Source organism: Grampus griseus, assembly GCF_964374135.1.
Source record: "Grampus griseus genome assembly, chromosome: 17".
Taxonomy (NCBI): Eukaryota; Metazoa; Chordata; class Mammalia; order Artiodactyla; family Delphinidae; genus Grampus; species Grampus griseus.
In genome coordinates, this window is record NC_139011.1 from 37,829,086 (window position 1) to 37,845,534 (window position 16,449).

At 39.2% G+C, this 16,449-nt stretch overlaps 1 protein-coding gene across 1 annotated transcript in view; it reads left to right on the forward strand.

Annotated features, from left to right (window-relative positions):
* STK3 (serine/threonine kinase 3) overlaps window positions 1-16,449 on the forward strand; it is a 322,020-nt gene that overhangs the window by 303,538 nt on the left and 2,033 nt on the right. The window lies entirely within an intron of this gene.

The window sequence follows — 16,449 nt, forward strand, 5'->3', positions numbered from 1 at the left end:
GTAAGGTAGATAGCTAGTGGGAAGCAGCCGCATAGCACAGGGAGATCAGCTCGGTGCTGTGTGACCGCCTGGAGGGGTGGGATAGGGAGGGTTGGAGGGAGGGTGACGCAAGCGGGAAGAGATATGGGAACATATGTATATATATAACTGATTCATTTTGTTGTGAAGCTGAAACTAACATACCATTGTAAAGCAATTATGCTCCAATAAAGATGTTTAAAAAAAATAAAAATAAAAATAAAATAAAATAAAATAAAATCTTAAAAAAAAATAAAAATAAAAAAATAAAAAAAAAAAATAAAAGTGCCAGCTCCATAATTAGGTTGCCTTGGATTCAAACCCTGGTCACACCTTTCAGTGGCTAAATGTCTTGCATACGTTTAAACTCTTGGTGCCTCTGAAAATTTAAACTCTGAAAAATGGTGGTATTAATGGTACTTTGTCACAGGGTTATTATCTATTAAATGAGATAACACTTAGAATAGTGTCTGCCAGTGCTACGTGCTCAAAAAACTTGTTAGCTCTTGTGTACATGAAATTTACAGCAATATGAATCCATATATAAAAGAATATTTCTCATAAAGTAAGTACCTGTAAAGAATTAAATTTTAAATCGCTAAGTACTCACCACATCTTTCCATTTAAGTAGCTTCACCCATGGGATTTTAAATACATTCAAAGGAACACTTTTTGAATCATTATAATAGCTTACTTTTTTGGATGTCAAATTTATACCTAATAAGTGGTTTTCCACCTACCTGTAGACCAGCAGTGGTACTGATGATTCCTTCCATAACCAAAAAAGGTTTTGAAATATACTGTGCTTCGAAAGAAGGAAGGAAAGGAAAGGAAAGGAAAAGGAAAAGGAAAGGAAGGGGGGGAGAGAGGGAGAGAAGAAAGAGAGAGGAAGGAAGGAAGGGAGGAAGGGAAGGAGGAAGGAAGGGAAGGAAGGAAGGAAGGAAAGAAGGAAGGAAGGAAGGAAGGGAGGGAGGAAGGGAGGGAGGGAGGGAGGGAGGGACGGAAGGGAGGGAAAGGAGGGAAAGCAGGTTTCTGCTCTTAAAAGGCAGAAATCTGTGGTGCCAAATCTGGCCACTAGAGGGTGCCGGATAGCCAGTGACCTAGCCCTCTCTTAGAGTCTGAGATCTGATCTTGCCCTTGTGAGAGTTTAGGACCTACCACTAATCATCTATGTGGAGCTCAGTGGCATCATGTTTTCTCAGTTCCAAATACCATTGATCTGATAGTGGTTCATCTTCCTTACTTCTCGTGGACCAGGGATCGAGCTGAAAGCCTGTTCCCATCGTCCATAAACTTTGATACTCTTGAAGTCAGTCAAGCTTTTCACTTCACCCGCTGCCCTTTCCAGAAGAGGCCCACCCATTCAGAAGTCACTTTGGTTACAATTCAGTTGATTTAGGAGGATTTAATTTTATTCCATCCTACTGCTTCCGCTTTTGCTACTTTCCCTCATTCTATATGTTAATTTCTTAATGGGATTTAAGAGGTTTTACGAAATAGTTACCAATTATTCAATATGTGGTCACTCTGCGAGGTTAAAACCCCACTACTGCTTAGGAATCAATAAAGAGCGTCTTCCTTTTTCTTTTTTTTTTTTTTAAGTCAGAGCAGAGATTTGGCAGGGGATGGGGAAACTTCTACTACTGTCAGTCTAGCAAAACAGACTAGTGGGAAATCTGCCCTCTCTATTACTAGGTGGCATAATTCAGGATGATACTCATTAAAAGCTAATGAAAGACAAAATTTCTGGTGATTGAAAAATGAGGAGATAGCTAGCAAAATCTGCAGCTGCCTCAATATGAATCCTCTCTCCTTGGCCACCGTGGTTCAGCACAGCTGTCTGTTCTGAGTATCAGGCGGGCTGGCAGTGAGAGTGGTCTGCTTAAAAGGCTGGCAGCGAGTCTGGGTGAAATGAGGCAGTGGACACACCTGTGAGGGGATAGCCAGGCTCGGGGCCATGCGTGTTTCTCACAGCTGCCAGTGAGCAGAAGAAATGCGGGGGCTGGTGGCAGCAGGCCTGGGGATGGGCCTAACAGTGACAGGACCGTGCGCTTTAGCTGAAAGAACTACGGCAGGAAGAAGTTTGTTCAAGCGGATGTTCGTAACTGAAAATAGGCTGGGTATTGTGGGAATCCGGAAATGGACAGTGTAGTGTAGAATAGATTTCAGTTTTTGAGTTCATTTGAAAGTAATTCCTTTGTGCGCAGCGTTTTTCAAAACTACTTCATGCTTTCTGGTATTGCACGTCCACTCTGAGTCTAATAAGGCGAAGGAAATTTCACTCGTGATATTTTTGTATAAGAATGCTATGGAGGATTCTGGCATCTGTTGGTACCAGGCACTAGTCACTCAGTCTGTTAGGTCATTTATTCAGGATTGGGAGCTACATGATGCTGTATGTTAATACCACATAATTTCAGAATAATGATGCAAGTGGATTAGCTACTCTGAATAACAGCATATGTCAGTCACTTGCTAACAACATCTTATAAAAAGTTCCTCATTGAATTTAACAGCCACGTAGCTTTTTTGTTACTTTTCCACAGGAGGTAAACCAACAGTGTGTCTTTTATTTGGTCAGTAATTAAAGGTGCATTTTTCCTTTTATCCTTATTAAAATTGGACTTTTTAAGACTGAGCTGAAATTTCATACTGAAAAATAAAATGTAAAGATTTACTAGCATAACTACATTATATTAATGTATATTACTGGAACCAAAGCTCAAATTCTGATCCCCAAGTTTCCACTAGTGACCACAGTCTCCTGGCTTCCCAGTAGATGCAAAGTGAGACTATCCAATCGTCATGAAGTCCCCTCAGTCACAGTTCTCTGCCTCTGCTTCTGTGTCCACCCTAGTAGTGAGTCTGCTCAGAAAGAGGTGTTTGGCTCAAGGGAAGATCTAGCCAGAAGTCTTGTTGCATCTGAGACAGGTGGCAGCTTGGTTCGGCTCAGTGCTGAAAAGTTCCGGGAACATTTGGGAGCATGCTCATTTTACAAGGTGGTATTACAGATTTAATTTTGATGCCATGTTCTCTGTTAAATTAGTTGATAACAAAAACAATTTTTAAAAATTTGACTTGGTGTCATTCTCATTTTTTTAAAAAAGACTTTGTGGAAAATTCATTTACTGTAGGCATCTAAGTGTGAAATTTTTAGTTTGCAGTAAACTTTTACTCTAAGCTGTTTTGTTTGTAAATGACACTGGCATATTACTCTCTCATCTTTATTTTCAGTGATTTATACATATTAGTTGTCCAGTCTAAGATGATGACATAACTCACAAACACTACTGTCTCCTCTCCCCACACCAGAAAGTTGAAAGTTTGAAACATTTACATTTACATTTGAAAGTTGATGCCTCCTTCCTAAGATAAATTTAAGCTAATAATAAGCCAATTTTGGGACTTCCCTGGTGGCGCAGTGGTTAAGAAGCCACTTGCCCAGGCAGGGGACTTGGGTTCGAGCCCTGGTCCGGGAAGATCCCACATGCCACGGAGCAGCTAAGTCCATGCGCCACAACTACTGAGCCTGCGCTCTAGAGCCCGTGAGCCACAACTACCGAGGCCAAGTGCCGCAGCTCCTGAAGCCCGCTTGCCTAGACCCCATGCTCTGCAACAAGAGAAGCCACTGCAATGAGAAGCCCGCGAACCGCAACGAAGAGTAGCCCCCGCCCGCTGCAACTAGAGAAAGCCCGCGTGCAGCAATGAAGACCCAACGCAGCCATAAATAAATAAACATTTAAAAGATAATAATGATTAGCCAATTTTATTTTCACTTAGTCTCATTTTATATTTTCTTTTACTTTAAATTAATAGCACTTACGAACATATTTTAAAACAACTATTAATGAAAGGATAAGGGCAAAAGCTGTCAGATTCTGTTTTATTCACTTGGTGGTTTTGCTTTTAAGTTTGCACAAGACTGATTGTTATTAAAGTAGGCAGGGGTTTTATTTTTTAACATTTTCATAGGAGCCTTCCTATCCTTTTTTTCCCCCCTATCCTTTTAAATTCCTGAGTTTCTTCATGGGTTTTTAATTGAATTTGTACCTTTGTTTGGGAAATTAAAAATACTGTTTCAGTCACAAATCGTGCCATTCTAAAATTGATGATTATGTTAAAATGTTTCCTTTTTGGTAAATTTTATTTTCTAAAGCTCATGTGGCAACTAAGGATGAAGCACTATGATCAGAATTTATTGTTGCTCTTTAAGTTTTTAAAAAACTTTTTACCATGTTTGAGTTCCTGTTGTTTCATGAGTAGCCATCAGACCATGATTCTTACTCTATGGGGTCTTAGAAGAACTACGGGTTTAGATGCCTCAACACTAAAGTATTAGGAATCCTGTTCATTGGTAGGTGTTGCTTCATTGTTTTAAAAAATCATGTAATACAGTCTGAGTTTCATGGTTTGTGGTTTTCGGCTGACCTCTATTTTATTTTAAAACCCTTCCTATAGGTGGGCAAAGTAGATTTTGCATCTTTATGGTATGAAGATAGACATAATTTAAATTGGCAGGATAAGTATTGTGGTATCACTGCAGCTGAAAATTGTATAAATGGTTGTATGCACTCAGGGATATTAGTAAGAATTATGTCCTCCCAGAGCACTTCATTCCATGCATGTTTGCCAAAGGAGTAAACTATGGTATTTATTATCATTTTGAAGAGTTTTTTGACAGAAGCCATTTTTCTAAGAGAAGAATGAGTTGAGATCAAAATTAAATATATTACCAGACACACAGAATAAACATGTAATGGAGCATGGGCCTATCCTATAGTGAAATAAATGAAATCTGCTGGGTAATATCTCTGGTTTTCCAAGATACTCTTTTTGCTTTTCTTCAGTGGCAAGTGCGCCTACTTGATCCCACACACACTTTTTTTCTTTTTTTAGAGTTAATGGATATGTACCACAACGTTGAAAGGGACTTTTCCTACTGCCACACACGAGCGCTGTTGTCCACAACTGAAAACAGCAGACGCTAAGTATCCCATATTCTAAAGAGGGCCACCAACGATTGAGACCAGGCACCTCCCTGCAGGGTTTGCTAAGAGCCCCACCATTTTTCATTCATTCAGTATATATTTATTAGGCACCTTCTATGTTCCAGGCAGTGTTCTAGGCACTGGGGGTGCAGCTGTTTGCAGAAGTTCCTATCCTACTGTAATTCACAATCTGGCGCTCTAGTGGAAGGGGAAGAAGGTAGCTCTCTTCTTGCTTAGATTAAAGGTGGAGGTGGGGGCACTTCCAGAGAGCCATTCTTAGTAATCGGTGTCCCTACAGGAAAACAGACTGGCGTCTGGTGTCCCAGCCAGTTGCTTGCTAAGCTGGTTGAACCTGCAGACCCACTGATGTGCCTGCCACTAGAGCCGAGTTCAGTGAGCAAGTTCCTGGGAGTCTGGAGGGTCTATTAACATAGATGTCTGCATCTCTCCCAAAACTTCTGTTGGCGGAGCCAAGGCCTGCAGAATTACTAGGGACCACGGTGTAGTGTTCTAGGAAAGAAGAGACTAGGAGACCTCTCCCCTTCCTTAGGTCCTGGTGGCCCCTGGAGAGTGTAGAAAAGAACCTCTACAATCTCTGTGGCTCTAAAAAAGGTGATCAGAAGTCAGAATGCTACTGAGGGGGTTTCCAGGCCAGAGGAGACAATACCCCACCCAGGGAGCTGCCCCTCCTCAAGAGGGGTGAGCACCAGGGTAACACCGACCACCACATCAGAAATCCATACACACCCCTCTGCCCTCCAACACTAGGAATCAAGCCAGAGCAGGACCAGGGAAACATCTCCCCAGCTGACAAACAACCATTTATGTCAGAAGATCCTTCCTTCTTTACCAGCTCCTAACACCAGAGAAGAAGTAGACCTTGAGGTTGAAAAGGGCGGGCGGGGAGAAAGTTCTGGGTGCAGATAACATCCCTTCCTGCCAGTCTCTTGGTCTTTCTGTGCAAGCCTGTACTGAGGGGAGGGATGAGATTTATATTTAATATGAGATTGAAGTTTGTAATTGGTCTGGACTTTGAATAATGAAAAGTGACCTGGGGACTTCCCTGGTGGCGCAGTGGTTAAGAATCCGCCCGCCAATGCAGGGGACACGGGTTCAAGCCCTGGTCCGGGAAGATCCCACATGCCATGGAGCAACTAAGCCCATGTGTCACAACTACTGAGCTTGCGCTCTAGAGCCTTCAAGCCACAACTACTGAGCCCTTGTGCCACAACTACTGAGCCTGCAAAGCCACAGCTACTGAAGCCCACGCACCTAGAGCCTGTGCTCCGCAACAAGAGAAGCCACCGCAATGAGCAGCCTGCGCACCACAGCGAAGAGTAGCCCCCGCTCGCCGCAACTGGAGAAAGCCCGTGTGCAGCAACGAAGACCCAACACAGCCAAAAATAAATAAATAAAATAAATTTTAAAATAAATAAACTAAGAGCAATTTAGTAAAAAAAAAAATTATTCAAAGTGTTAATCAGAATCACCGAGATAAGGAATCAAAGCTAATAGAGCTTTTCCATCTGCCCCTTAATTGATCTGGAAAAATTTAATTAGTAGTTGGTTTCGCGTTACTCAGATTTTGTTGCTCTGGACCTAGAATTTTTTAGCTGCTTACAGTATAGCAGAGCTATGCATGAATTAAGTTTTTCCTGATATTTTTAGCAGGCAAAACTACTTACTAGAAACGGAAAAACATAAAAGGAATGGGTGTTCAATTGCCGTTGAGGAATGCAACTGAAATTTCATCGTGCTTTTTTTTTACACGGGCGGCTCAGATTTCTGTAGGACAAGATAACTATAGTAATGCCCATCAGCTTGCAGCTCATTGCTGGATCCAAGCAAAATAACACATCAAACCAACTATGGGACAGTCTGAATGGACACAGGCAGTCTTGCTTCTGTGTCAAGTGGACGTCATGTTAGTTTTGTCACTGCATATCTCTTTTTATTGATAAAATTATGGCATCTGTCCCAAAGGGCTATGCAGAAATGTGTTTATATTTCTAGAGAGCTGATTAAATACAAAAATGCTTAATAAACATACACATACTTATTTCATAAGGCTAATTATAGCTAAAATACATTAATATATTTTAAGTAAAATACTCCACAAGGTACAATCTGGGAGGAAAGGTGGGATTTTTTTAATGTTTCCCTATTTTTAATCTATAAACAATCTGTTAAAAAAAACGGTTTTATTTGATAATTGGCCTTTGAAGTGCTTTTGTAGTTCTTGGGAGACCTAAGAAATTGTTCTCACTAGGCTCCAATCCAAACTTATGTGGGTGGATTTGATGTTGTCTTTGAGTGCCTGCGTAAGCACCGCCAGCCATAGGACCTAGGGTGGGTCACTTGGTCTCTGAGTGTCCTCACCTATAAAATGGAGTTGGTAATATCTACCACATAAAGTGCTTGTTAGGATTAAATGCCTTAATGCACAGGACCTAGGATAGTGTCTGACCCCTTGTAAATGATCAATAATTGGCACTTTTCCCTTCTGCTCCATTGATAGCCACAAGAAATGATGTTCTCCCTTTTCTTTGGGAATGAAAAAATCTAAATGTCTTAAATTTACCATAGATGCTCTGAGGTTAAACAGACGCTTAATGCAGTTTCCAGTTACAATCCCAGAATATTTGTGGTCGTTCTGTCATTCGGCCATAGACAAGGGGCACTCAGCTCAGAACAGAGTTACATGTACAATCTTCCATCCAGATAGGTAAATAGTGTCTATTTGAGGAAGAAGGCTCTGCCAGTAGATTTAATGTTAACGTAGATTTTAAGAACGTGTATGGTGAGGAATTCAGCCTTCCTTCTATAACGTGTCAAGAGTCTGAAATTATCACTCTCTTCATTAGTTTTAAATGTATATGTAGGTTTTCTTTAAGAAAGCTTTAAAGTTCATTGACTTGAGAACTCTTTTATTGTATTCTTCTCAGTGCCAGAAATTAAATCAGGAAATTCCATAATATATTGATGTTTTAATTTTTTTTTTTAACTTTAAGTGCTACCTATTATCCCTGTTGCTTAGCAGAAGGCCCCTTACCTGTTCATAGATATCTAAACTAATCAGTGGACTTCACTGGACTTTTGCGTCTCCCGTCTCATTGTTAGTAAAATGACTGTGACAGCCTCCATGAATAGTGTTCTGTAAAACCAAACCAGATTCTGTTCAACACAGTAAAAATTTGAGCTAAAGTGGAGTGTTAGGGGGGAAAGGAGTATGTCGCTCCAGGCCACAAACAACTCAAAACAGTTTGAGGCATGCACTGGTAAATCTTACAAAATGCTATAGGCAATTCAGCATCAAAATTGCCATAGAAAATTATTGTTGTTAGCCATTCTGTTGATAGTTCGTATTGTTAGAATTGCTAGCAGATGGGAAAATGGATGAGTCAGGATACAGTATTAGCAATCCATATTTTTTTAATCACTGGCCACTAATAGGGTCTGTAGCATCTGTGAGGTTTATTTAAACAGTTGCTAGGAAGAGTTTGTTTTCCCAGTAAACACAGCAAACCTTATACAAGGGTTTTTTGATTGACTCTTTGACTAAATGTGTTAACATTAACATGTAAGACCATTTGCTTCATTGTGATGGTTATCTCATTTGACAGACTGATTATACCAGCAACTCGTAGACCCATTAAGTCTTGAAATGTTATCACATTTAAGCATTTTAAAACTTCATGATCCTGTTTCCTCTATTTTTTGAAATTAAGACTTTTTAAAAAGCCTTCATGTAATTAGGACTATTTTTGACAAAACAAAATAATGTAGAAATCTGAATGTTCTCCCCCTATAGCTTTTAAGATGAAATTGTTTGGGAAAATAATTCCTTCTGACTTAATTTTACTGTCGGCTCTTCCTGATGTAGTCATAAGAATGTTTGCTCTTCTTGGCCATTTGAAATGACAGATAATCAGGGGGCAAGACATATTAATAAAAGCAGAGAATAAAATCAATTTCCATAAAAGGGTTTAAACGGAGATTGCGTATACTGAATCATATGGGCCTGAGAGAAACACATTTTGAGATCTGGGATTATTAAAAGTCATTGCACATGACTAAGTCATTTGTTTAGCAGAAACATGAACGATAAAGGTGGGTTGAGTTAAGCCTCACAGAATCTCACTGCAAAAGAGAACCTTAGACATGATCTAGTCTAACTTCCTTATTTTAGGCGAGGAAATGAGAGCTAGCGTGCTCAAAGTTACACTCCTGGTTAATGGCGAGACATGACCCGACCCTTATTAGGTCAACGCTGTTTTTTATTATACCAAGTCTGATATTCTTAATCTAGCACGGCCAGAGAGTTCAACAAGTTAAGTCACCACAGATTTGGAGGTGTGTTGCTAATAATAATTAGCAGCTTTTCAATACTTCTCATAGAGTTCAGAAATAATTCTAATTATTAAAAGTTTGAACTGTCAGAATTATCTATGGGTTGATTTAATCTTGTTTTCTATCTTAACTTCTCACATTACAGAGTTACTTATGCTGCTGTTTTATGTAAGAGCTAGTAAGTGAGTTTTTAATCTGAATACCTATCTTGGGTTTTCTTTTTTTAAGGGATACTGAAAAATATAATATTTTTGGATCTTGATCTGTAATCTTCTTACCTCCTGGATTAAAATGTGATAATCTAGGACTGTTATTAACAAAATGAGCTGCTTATTCAAAGCTGTCACTCATACACCAAACTGTACTAATTTTCAAACAAAATGTTGACTCCCATTAAAAAGTAGTTTTGACTTTTTCATTTAACTTATAAACAAGTATCCATCCACTCATCTATCTAATTATTATTCTTTAAAAATTTTGGGTTTTTCTTAGATTCTTTAACTTATTTTAAACTTTTTATAAAAGCTGGGAGATCCTAGTTTACTGGCCTGAAGCTTAAAGAAGATAGCCTTCCTTCTTTTGCTGAACTTCTGCAGTTTATTTCATTTTAAAAGACTGCTGTAGTGCTTTCCTGGTGGCGCAGTGGTTGAGGGTCCTTCTGCCGATGAGGGGGACGCAGGTTCATGCCCTGGTCCAGGAGGATCCCACATGCCGCGGAGCGTCTGGGCCCGTGGGCCATGGCCGCTGAGCCTGTGCGTCCGGTGCCTGTGCTCCGCAATGGGAGAGGCCGCGGCTGTGGGGGACCCGCGTACCGCAAAAAAAAAAAAAAAAAAAAAGACTGCTGTATAGAAATGTCAAATGCAATATTTTCTATTCACTGTGGACTTCATAGCTGAACACCTAAAAACCATTTTCCCTTTCAGTTCAGGTTGAAGACCGAAGAAGTTTCTCAGCAGCACACCCCCAAATCTGTGGTGACCTAACTTGTTGAACTCTCTGGCCGTGCTAGATTAAGAATAGCAGACTTGGTAAAATAAAAAACAGCGTTGACCTAATAAGGGTCGGGTCATGTCTCGCCATTAACCAGGAGTGTAACTTTGAGCACGCTAGCTCTCATTTCCTCACCTAAAATAAGGAAGTTAGACTAGATCATGTCTAAGGTTCTCTTTTGCAGTGAGATTCTGTGAGGCTTAACTCAGCCCACCTTTATCGTTCATGTTTCTGCTAAACAAATGACTTAGTCATGTGCAATGACTTTTAATAATCCCAGATCTCAAAATGTGTTTCTCTCAGGCCCCTATGATTCAATATACGCAATCTCCGTTTAAACCCTTTTATGGAAATTGATTTTATTCTCTGCTTTTATTAATATGTCTTGCCCCCTGATTATCTGTCATTTCAAATGGCCAAGAAGAGCAAACTATGAATAGAAAAAAAAGTTTCTCAAGTAATGAAACAATATTGTTCTAAAACTCATCACTTTTTCTGTGACTCTGCTTTTGAAGCAGCTGTGGGCTCTGTCTCTGCATTCGAGTTTTTCCTCTTAGTGCATGGCAGCTTATTTGGTCACTTAGCCAAGTCATGTGTCCTCAATGTTTGTAAAGGTTGTCAAACTACAATATTCTTTAACTGTGTTAAGGCCTGAAGATTTAAGAATCATTGTTAGTTGTGCAAGTTATATTTTGTCATTAAGTTCAAAACTAAATTTTGTTAAATAGAATTAGCCTGTAACATATAAAAGTCATTTCCAGATGAGTGATTCATTCTTGTACATTTTTCGTATACAGTAAAAACCACAATGTATGCATGTTCTAAAATTCTTTTATTTATTTGACTTGACTTACCAAATTCTAAACTCTGACAAATGTAGAACAGAGACTTGATACTCCAACACTAGTTTACTCTGCATTTATTTTGGAATTAGTCAACTGGCATATAGTTATGGTAATACAGCTACTTTGTATTCCATGTAGAAAGATGGTTCATAAGTAACATTTCTTTCCTATATATAAAAAAATGTAAATTCAAGTTGATTTACCACAAGCTCTGTTAATCCATAAATGTAATTCTGAAGGGATTTCCATCTTCCTCTTTATAGTTTCAAGAAACTTGATTTTAGTGAAGGAAATTTTCATCACAGTAATACTGATATTAGTTCAGGAAGCTCAACTTTTTCTTCTGATATTATGCTTATTAGCCCTCAGAATTGTTTTAATTTGATTATTATTTTAAAAGGGTGATAGTGGATTGTATGGTACTCTAGGGTCATTTTTATCATTATGAGTCTGTATAAATTGTTATCTGGTTTGCACATCATTTTACTGCCAAGGCATTGAACATACTGTTTTCCAAGAGATTGCAAAAGCTGCTTCTGCCACGTTTCCCACCCCAAACCATTTTTATGCCTGTGGGAGCCTTGATAGCTACAGAAACACAGAGTGCTAAATATGTTATTAGGGCTTAACTAGAAGTCAAAACTCAACCGGAAGTTCATATCTATAAATCATACCCATTTTTATAAGAAGTGAAAATTTTTACCAGTTAACCTCACTTTTTTTTAGTCTAGATGACACCATAATCTAGAGTTATTTAGGACTATATGGATATTTCTGTTCTGTTAACAAAATAAGAAAAGCCTCTGACCACAGATGTTAAGGTTTGGGGATTATTTTCTGTTGGATATCATAGGCAGATTGTAAAATCAGGGAGAAAATCTTCTTTTCCTGGATAATCTTATCCTCATCAAGAGCTTCAGTTATAAACTAAATGCTGATGATTCCCTAAGTCTGTGTCTTCAGCTTGAATCTTTCTCCTGAGGTCCCAAACCCCCAATTATAATCCATATCTGATATCTCCACCTTGATGCCATTAACTCCCCTACCTTATTAATGGTTTCAGTCTCTACCCCATGACCCCAGCTTGAAGCCAGAATCATCCTTAACCCTTCCTTCTTTCTGGCCCTTCATAATCAGTCAGTGAACAAAGAAAGCCCTATCAATTGTATTGATATTTTCAAGACTCTCCAATCCCTCTCTTCTTCTCAGTTTCCACTTCCATTTTCCTGGTTCAAGAGTCATCCTCTCAGTGGACTGTTGAACCTGCTAACAGGTCTTCCTGCCTCCATTTTTCCCCCATGTCAATGCATTTTCTCTACCTGCTATTGGAGATATTTTTGTAAAGCTCATTCATATATGATCATGTTTTGAGCACCAATTATGCTCAAAATTATCAAGCATTTCTTTCTTGTCTACAGAAAGTTTGTATCAACACACTTAAGGCCCTTAAGTCATCTGGCCTCTCCTCTCTTTCCTCTCCTAATCCCCTCCCCCCTGGATCCTTCCTACATCCCAGCAGTCAGCTGACATCTCGAAAGATGCCAGGCATTTGTGTGCCTTATAGGTCTCTGCTCATGCTGTTACCCTTCTCCCCTGTCCCGTTTCCCGACTTCTCAGCTTTCTTCTCCACTAGTGAGTTAGCTGTGCATGGACCTGTCTTGCCAGCTAGATTGCAAGCTCTTTGTGGGGTAGTGTTCTATTCATCTCTGCATCTACAGTGCTTGGTCCGTAGAAAATATCAATAAATTTTTTAATAAATGAATCCTCTGAAGTTCTCGGATGGCCCACCAGAAAACATAACTATATATGTATCTCATGTAGAAGTCAGATTTCCTGTAACCTCGACCTTATACAGCCACAAATAAGAAGTTAAATTTTAAACACACACATGCGCACACACACACACACAAAACAGGTATAACAAGCTTCAGCACTAAAGCCATGCTCTATCTTTCCTAAAACAGCCTCAAGCTTTCACTCAGAAGCTGTTTATTCTTATTTAGTATAATGCCTTATAGGATTGTTGAATTGCCCTCCTGGTTTGCAATAAGTGAACAGACTTGGAGTAGAGAGAGAAGGATATCCACTCAATGATGGCAAAGAAAGGAGCTCATAGCTTTACCTCAAATGAAGATAAAAAGCCAAAAAGAAGAGAGGAAATTAATACATGGTATAGATTAGTCATAGATATTAATAATGATGATTCATCATAAGGAAAGGTTGTTTTAGGTCCTGTATCCTCTGCTTTAGAAGGCAGCATAATCTGTAAAATACTTTATAAAGATTTTCTGTTAAAAATGGTTGAAACAGTTTTATCACTTAAAGAACTAAGATTTAGATACTTCATGAATTTACTTATATGGAACACCTAATTCCCTAGCAATGCCAGCTAATTGTTCTCTAGTATCACAGACCTGTTTTTCACAAATTCTACATATTGATAATATAAAAGTCTATTAGAGAAGAAAATTTTTTTCTTCTAAGTAGCTTCTTTCTCTGAATTCGGTCCATTCCTTTAGTATAATATTTATAAACTATTGACAATTTGCCCCAGTAAGATAGTATAAGATATTTATAAGATATTTAGTACAAAAATTGTTTGCTTTGTATGATGTTATATCTCCTAATTATAGTGTAACCCATTCCTTTGAGTCATTTATTCTGTATTCCTGTTTATCTACCCACCTTTGTGTCTTCATATTTAGCAGTATAGTTTAATAGTTTCTAGGTATGTATACAAGCTCTAAAGTTTAAATATTTTTGGAATACCTCGGGTAGACATGAAACCCATGCATAAAAAATCAATTATAAAATAGTCCATGAGTCTAGAATCAAATACTAAATGGTGGTCTTTAAATTTTGAATGTTATATAGAAATTCAGAGATAAGAAAGATAACATAGGCTAAAATAGAGACAAAGTGGAATTGGATCTTATGTAGATAGCACTCAGCCTTGTCTTTCTCAGGGAAGCGTGGCTGTGTGTGGTCTCTATTGGCCCTTCATCTCACTATCACAGAAAGTTTCAAGATTCCCTGTTAGCTTATTCTTTATCCCCACAGTGATTTGAACAGTAGTGATCAAGTAACAGATTAATACTTACATTAAAAATTAATTACAGGATTTCCCTGGTGGCTCAGTGGTTAAGAATCCGCCTGCTAATGCAGGGGACACGGGTTCAAGCCCTGGTCCAGGAAGATCCCACATGCCGCAGAGCAGCTAAGCCCGTGTGCCACAACTAGTGAGCCCAAGTGCCACAACTACTGAAGCCCCTGCGCCTAGAGCCCATGCTCTGCAACAAGAGAAGCCACTGCAATGAGAAGCCCGCACACCACAACGAAGAGTAGCCCCCGCTCACCACAAACTAGAGAAGGCCCATGTGCAGCAACGAAGACCCAACACACCCAAAAATAAATAAATTTATTTTAAAAAACAATTAATTACAGCAGAAACTAGCACACCATTGTAAAGCAATTATACTCCAATAGAGATGTTAAAAAAAATAATGGGGGCTTCCCTGGTGGTGCAGTGGTTGAGAGTCCGCCTGCCGATGCAGGGGACACGGGTTTGTGCCCCGGTCCGGGAAGATCCCACATGCCGTGGAGCAGCTGGGCCCGTGAGCCATGGCCGCTGAGCCTGCGCATCCAGAGCCTGTGCTCCGCAACGGGAGAGGCCACAGCAGTGAGAGGCCCGCGTACAGCAAACAAACAAACAAACAAAATTAATGAAGTATGTAATAATATAATACTATGCTTTCTATATACATGTATATAATAGTATATAATATAATAAGCTAGGGTTTTCTTTTTTTTTAATGATGTTTGACTAAAAAATAACAGGACATATTTTAGATATATACCAGAACTTCTTATACACCAAAGCAAGTGGTAGTCACCTTCAGAGTCATCATCCCGGGAGCCAGTGCATTCTCTCCCATAACACTGTCATTCTTATATTCTTGGAACTCTTCTTTTGCATTTCTTCAGTCTCTGACTCATTCTTTTCAGTATCCTCAGTGGTGAGAAACCTTTTTCAGTTGAGAATGGATTTGATTTTGGGAACCAAGGGTCACTTAGGGCCAGGTATGATGAGTAAGGTGGAGGATCAAGCTGAAAAATGCTATTTTTGGTTAAGATTGACATGTGACTGTAAAGTCATGAGAGTGTTTTCTGGCTTGGCTTATAAAGTAACCAAAGACAGTTCTCTTCTGAAAAAAAATACAAGCTGCAAGTGTTATCATATTAAAACCGAGTCTGGATTACTCTCATGTAATTTCCTGCTCCAAAGTTGATCATGGCTCCCTGAAGTCCAAACCTGGCTTTGGCTGGCTTGCAGGACCCCACCAGCTCCTAGTTTTCTGTCTTGTTTTTGGTCCTTATTAGTTCTTCCTCCTCAGCACAGCAGGGCCTCCTCCCAGGGCCCTGCTCACTTCCCTGAGGTATCCCCTTTTCCAAGGACCAGCGCAGTCCCTGCTCCCTAAAGGGAATCATGTCTCCATTACATTTATAGCAAGCCTCCTCTCTTTTTTGTTGGGAATCTGCTTTTAAAAAAAACAAAAAACAATGGATGCTTTTCCCAGGAAAATGTACACATGAACATGCAGAATTTTTCACATGAGAAGCTTGGTCCCAGATTTGAGTTAAGAACCTGTCACTATAATCTGTACCACATACAATAGGGCTTAATTGTATAGGGTCTGGCATAAGTCCCTAAATATTTATAGTTGCTAATCTTACCCTTCAAGCTAATTTGTAAGTTTCTAAGGCAAGGAAATAGTTTAGTACTTCTATGCTTCCCTTACAATACCTACCAAGATGCTGAGTAAGAGCAAATAGTAGATCTTTTCGCTTTAACAGACTTTTTAAAAATCACCTGTCTGCCACCATTGCTTTAATAGTTTCTGAAGGAGACAGAGCGTTTGATTTTTTTAAATGTTAATAAGATAAAAAGCCCAAGTACTAGGTTATATATTTCAGGGCATCCTATAGGCCCTGAGGCAATATCCCTAAAATGTTTCTCAGGAGATTATCCATATCTTGCTGTTTTGACATGTAAATAAATACAGTAAAGCTCAGGATGCCACAGATCCTGTTACGTAGAACAGATTTTATCCCCCATTCACACAGGACATGAGGCCCCTCTTCTGTTGTTACACAGAAGACCAGTAAAGGATGTGCCAGTGTTGCCCCCAGAAGCTAGCATAATCAAACTAAATCATTACAGTCAAACTGTATCATTTAGTCAAATCATATCATTACTG